This window comes from Podarcis bocagei (genome assembly GCF_964188305.1).
Source record: "Podarcis bocagei genome assembly, chromosome: 1".
NCBI classification, from domain to species: domain Eukaryota; kingdom Metazoa; phylum Chordata; class Lepidosauria; order Squamata; family Lacertidae; genus Podarcis; species Podarcis bocagei.
In genome coordinates, this window is record NC_138125.1 from 135,742,731 (window position 1) to 135,748,773 (window position 6,043).

A 6,043-nucleotide genomic window follows, 5' to 3' on the forward strand; every position below is an offset into this window, starting at 1 on the left:
CCTTGGGGCCTAACCGGGCGCGGAAGGAGGACAAGAAAGAATGGTAGCTGGGGGGCGCAGGGAGGGGGGCACCCGCTTCCCCTTGGAGCAGGCATCTCCAAACCCGTCCCTCCAGCTGTGTTGGGACTACAATTCCCATCATCCCTGACCACTGGTCCTGTTAGCTAGGGATGATGGGAGTTGTAGTCCCAAAACAGCTGGAGGGCCGAGTTTGGGGATGCCTGCCTTGGAGCACGAGTGGGACCCCTCCCAAGCCCCCGCCTCCCGCTTTCGCAGTGGGATGAAAACCTCTTTCCACCCGGAGGTTCAGCGCGCCGGGGAAACGAGAAATGCTGCTGGCGAGAGGCGCCTCGAGATGGGCGGGAGTTCTGCCCCCCTCCCTGCCTCGGACGGGGCGTCCTCGCTCCTTTTTTGGGCGGGCGGCGGGACTGCAAGACAGACATCTAGAGCCTCCCGCGCCCCAGTGGGGAGAGTCGGGGCTTCTGTCATCCGATGTTTAACTGCTTAGAAAACGAGCGGAGCTGCGAGCTGCTTGTAAAACAGGGTCCCAGACGCGGTTAGCCGCGATTAACCAAAATCGATCCCAGGCTCTCTGCAGTGCGTTTAACGTCGGGCGACTGCAGCTCATAAAAGCGCCCTGCAGCCTCCCAAGCAGCCGCGACGGGAGGCGGGTGGCCCGGGCAGGACGGACCGTCTGGCAGCAGCAGCAGCAGCAGCGCGGGCGAGTCGGCGGCTCTTTCCTGGCTCTTGAGACGGCGGGCTCGCAGGCTTTGCGCTCGCAATGTGGAGCCTGCCGCAACAGCAGCCGCGTTTGGGCTCCCGGAGAGCAAACTTTCTCCCCGGCCCTGGACCCCGCGGGCCCCTCCTCGGCCCCCGGCAGGTGCAGCGGGCGATCTCCGCTCCTGCGACGGGGCGGGGATGGGGAGTAGATGGTCCCCCCGCCCAGTTGAGACTGAATGGTGCCCTTCCTTGAGGGGAAGAGGGAGGCGGGGAGGGGGGGGCCTCCTCTGGTATTATTAATTAGCCGTAATTTTCTGGCTCTTTCGAATGGACGGCTCCTTCCATCACCCAGGCAGCTTTTGGCTGCTGTCTCAGTGGTCCCGGCAAACTTTCCTTTCAGGAAAACCTGGGCGAGAAAAGCCGCCTTCCCCCATCCAAGTTTGTCTGAAAGTGACCAGGGTGGGTGTCACAAAGGGGTTCTTGTGGGGGGTTTTTTTGTTTTATTTTTTTTAAAAAACCTCCCCCGCCATCAGATACACCAATTTGCAAGGAGCAAAAGGCACTGAACCTTCTTCTTTTCTTTTTTTTTCTAAAAAGGCAACTATTTTATTCACGCTTTTATAAATGGAGGATGGAGGGGGGGGGCAGAAAGAAAGAAAATTCCGAAATGCCCCCAATAGACTCCATGTGGGCCTTAAAGTGAAGGCAGCCCCTCCTTTGAAAGCGGCTCCTGCAATTATGTTCGCGAGTTATTCACTCGCCGGGCGGAATTAAAAGGGACGGAGCCTGCTCCCTTTTCACGGGCGGGCCTCTCATGTTTGGCTTTTCAAAGCCCTTCCAACACGATGTCTTTCTTGAGGACAAAAGGCAGGACAGGGCGGAGGGGAAAAAAGGCTCCAAACTTGTAAATTGAACGTCAAGGGAACTTTTAAACAATTTAGAGCCCATAAATAATGATAAAGGAACCTGGCAAAAAGGCAAACCCATTCAATTAATGGAGATTCTCAAGCAAAGATCAAGTGGTTTATTAAAGCGAATAATAAAAAATAAGAAAGGGGAACTGACTTGCATTCTTCTAGCTTGGAACACTTTGCCTTTTTTAAAAAATGTGGACAGCCAGTGGCTTTTCCTAAAGACCCGGGGGCGGAGGAAGAGGGGGGCGGAATGAGCAAGGAAAATAAACTTTTTCACCAATTCTTTTTCTTTTCCGAGCTGAATAGAAGTGCCTCTCTGTTGTTGCAATGGCTCTTTTCCCTTTCCTTTCTTGTTTGCAAGTTGGAATTGGCCACTTGGCAATTCAGGAAGATCTCTTTTAAGGTGCTTTACTTAAATGTTCCGAGTTCCATATCTGCTTTTTGAACATTTGACGTTATAAAATAAGAATTTTAAGACCTCCAGGTCACGCTTTTTTCAAAAGGAGGCAGAGAGCACACTGGCTCTTTAAGTGCGGGGATGTTTTAAAACTCGGTCTCCCCTCCCCCTTCGTCATTTATATTTGCTCATTTGGGATTCAGATTATGCGCAGGCTTTGCCTTTGACTCCTTGACAACAACCCCCCCCTCTTAAATTTGAGTCTGGATTTTCTCTTGGCGTTTCACTAATGGCTGGGGTGGAGTTGTCGGATAACAGATTAGGGAGTGACCATTTCGAGTGGAGTAATGGATCACTCTGCCCGATTCGTCCCATGTCCCACCGGCTCTTTCCCTCTTTATTGCCTTAAACATGACTTCTAATTCTGATATTTTTAGAAATTAATTTATAAAGCCATCCAAAAATTTTAAAAGGGTGGGGGAAAATCTAATATGTGTATATACGTTTTCGTTTGAAGATAGCCTGGCTCTTGCACCCACATGTACAGGACCGAGGATATAAAACTGGTTTCCCTCCCCAATGTGTAACGAATCCATAGGAAGGGGGGAGGAGCAGTTTGCGCTTCAATCGAGAGCAACGTGCCCGGAAGAAAATCCCCCCCCCCGGGCTTCTCTCACGGTCGCCGGGAGCCCCCACCGCCACGCCAAAAAACACCAACCCACAGCGGGTGCAACTTCTCGGAGCCGGCGGGCGAGTGGCAAGGCAGAAGGGATCGGGATCGAGAGAAAAGTCACTTCTTGGGGACGACGCTGCGAAAAGAGGAAAACTGGGCGGGCGGGCGGAGGCAAAGGTGCCCTCGGGGCTCCCCGCCGAGTCGCCAGCTGCGCCCGCCTCCGCGGCCAGCGCTTCTGATCAGGGGCCGGGGCGCTGGCCTCCTCCGTGCCCGAGGAAGGCTGGAGGGCCGCGCCGAGTCCCCGACGAGGGAACCACGCAACACGGTCTCCACGAGCCCCGCGACTCGGAGCCGGGAGTCCCACGCGAGCCTTGACCCGCTCGGCGCGCAGGCGAGGCGGCCTCCCTGGCCAGGTCCCTCGCGCCCACGCAAGAGAACAGTCGAGCTCCCCGCCAAGTTGATGGGCACTGCCATTCCGAGGGGGCGGGCGGGACGGGGCTTATGCCGCAGCCGGGCGCGGGGCTCTGGAAGCTCGGCCGGGCAGGCAGCCCGAGGTCAGGCAGCTGCTCAGAAATGCTGGCGACGGAGCCTTTCGGGGTGGGGGGAAGAGAAAAAGCCGGGGCTCCGTCGAAGGGCCGCGCCCAGCAAAGCCCGCCAGCCCCGAGGAGCGCCGACTGCCCGGCTCCCCGGCGGTGGGTTCGCTCTGGAGAGGGAAAGACCGGGAGAAAAGAGCAGCGCCTGCTCTCCGAAGGCCGCCCGGGAAGCGCGCAGGCGGAGCAGCCCGAGCCCCTCTCGTCCTCTCCCCGCCGCCGCCCGCGGAGGCCTCTGGCCGGAGGGGCGGGGCGTGCTGGGCGGCCGCGCGAAGGAGGGCAGGCCGAGGAAGGCCTGCAGAGCCGGGCTCCTCCGGGGAGGCGGCCCTGAATCCCAGGCGCTGCGGCTCCTGCCCCGCTGCTCTTGGGCTTCTGCTGGAGACGGGGCCGCGGACTAGATCCGGCGGGAAGGAGCCTTTGGCGGCCAGATGCCGCCGAACTGAAGGGATGGAGAGTTCTGCCGGGGCTGCCGGGGGTTGGAGGAGGCGACCCTCGGGGTTCCCTCCACCTCCACCGCTCTAGAATGCTGCGCACTACAACTCCCAGCCCCTCGTGCTTGCTGGGCCTGCGGGTGGGAGTTGTAGCTCAGCAACTGGCGGAGGGCCGAAGGGAAAGGCCGAGCGGGTCAGGGAAGAGCCTGTGGCTCGCCCGGCACGGAGCCCCTCTCCTTGGCCCGCGGAGAAAATGGAGGGCGCGCCGAGGAGCGCCCCGGGCCAGAAGGGCCGTAGGAGGCGAGGCGGGCAGGAGCAGCCGCCGCCCGGGCTCCGCTTGGGTGGGGTTCCCGCTGAGTTCGCGATAGATCCGGCCGAAATCCCGAGTGAGCAGGAAACCTCATTCCATGGAAAGGCGCCTGCAAGCGGGCTGGCCCTGATCCACGCGAGACACGTCGTCTCCTCCCTCTGCCTGGTCTTTCCAGCGTAGAATGGAGAACAGCCAGTGAAATACTGTACTTCCTAACTGAAGAGCAAACATGCAGCCGCCCAAGCCCAACTCCCAGCAACGAGCGCTCATTTCTCCCTTAACCTGAAGAAGGGAAAGGGAAGAGGCCTGCTTCTGCCTAGGCTTTCAAGGATTCAAGGCTTTGCCTGTCGCCCTCCTTGTAAACCACAGAAGATCCTTCAGCAAATAGTAGCACTTGAATTTTTGTACATATTTAAAGGAGAGAAACCCCCAGATCCTGAACACGTTTACCCGCTGAAGAGTGCAAAGAGAATTACTTTTATTATTTTATTTCGACAATTTATACACGGCTTAATTTCCAGTCGTTTCTAAGTAGCGCGCAGGAGACTCAATGCAATGAAACTAAAGGACGTGCGTTTAGGGTGGCAGCCCTTGTCGGTGAGGTTTCTGCTTTGGGTCTGGAACTTCAGGCGCTGCGCGAAGGGAGCGTGTTGCTGAAAGAAGCTGCCTTTTAACCGCACATCTCCACGTGTCCTGATCCCCTCCTTCAGTGCTCTGCAGTTTACTTACACAACATCTGCAGTGTTTGCTTCTTTTTTTTTTTTAATCTATTCAATTGGTACCCGCAGCTGTTCTTCTTAGGTATTTCCTCCAGGGGACTGCCATGGCCACCACATATTTATCAACCTGTGGCAAATGTTTGATGGCACCCGTTCTTTCTTCACCCCTTTTTGATTAACTGCCATAGCAAATTCTCAACTCCTCTCACCCATTTCTACCTGTTGATGCTGCAGTGTGGGAGAATTTTGGATTAAGACCACTATGATGGATTAAAACTGCAGCCAAGCTAAAAATTAGCTATAGTGTCTTCTCTGATATTTAACTTCTTCAGCACATTTACCATACCATAAATATGGTACCATAAATATTAATTGTTGAAGCAGGGAGTTAGCAAATCGATGAAAGCTATTGGAGCTGCATGTGAACTGAACTGAAACAGAAATTGCAACAAACCCACTTGTTCTCTTAAGTGTTGTGGTTTCCAACCCTTAAGATAAAAACTGGCCACATATATCTGGGATGCAAATGCCACTAGGGTCAACATCCATAATCCATGACCCAAGAACATCTGCATAGCTTACTAGATCCTCTGGATGAGAGAGGTGTTCATATAGCTTTCCAGAGTCTCTAGATTAGTGGTAGATAGGTAGCCGTGTTGGTCTGCCATAGTCAAAATAAAAAAATTTCTTCCAGTAGCACCTTAAAGACCAACTAAGTTAGTTCTTGGTATGAGCTTTCGTGTGCATGCACACGAAAGCTCATACCAAGAACTAACTTAGTTGGTCTTTAAGGTGCTACTGGAAGAAATTTTTTTTTTTTATTATCTAGATTAGTGGTTCATGTCCTCTCTGCTTCACTCCTATTTAGGCAAAGGAATGGACAGGTTTGCAAAATAAGTAAGTAAATGTAGCTCTCCCTCTGTTCATGCCTCCTTTTTTCAGAATTGCCTAGGGCAGCATGTTTGCTGGGCTGTGAAATTTAGCAGAATTTAGCTGCTTTGGAAATCTGTGGTAGCCATCATTTGAGAGTTGTGGGATAAGTCCCTCAGATAGACAATTCATGACCATCAGACTGGGAAGAGAACTTTCCATATCACTCGGAGTGGTGAGGCCTTTTGGCTTATACAGCCTGGTCCAGGGTGGTTTTGTTACGTTTTAGCTCGGTACCAGCTTGCAGTCCTGACTGTGCAACTCCAAAGAGCTTTTGTGTGGCTGTTTTGAAAGCCCCTTAGCTGTTTCTTTTGTGCTGTGATTCAAAGGAGATGCAGAAAGTTCAGTCCAGCCCAGGC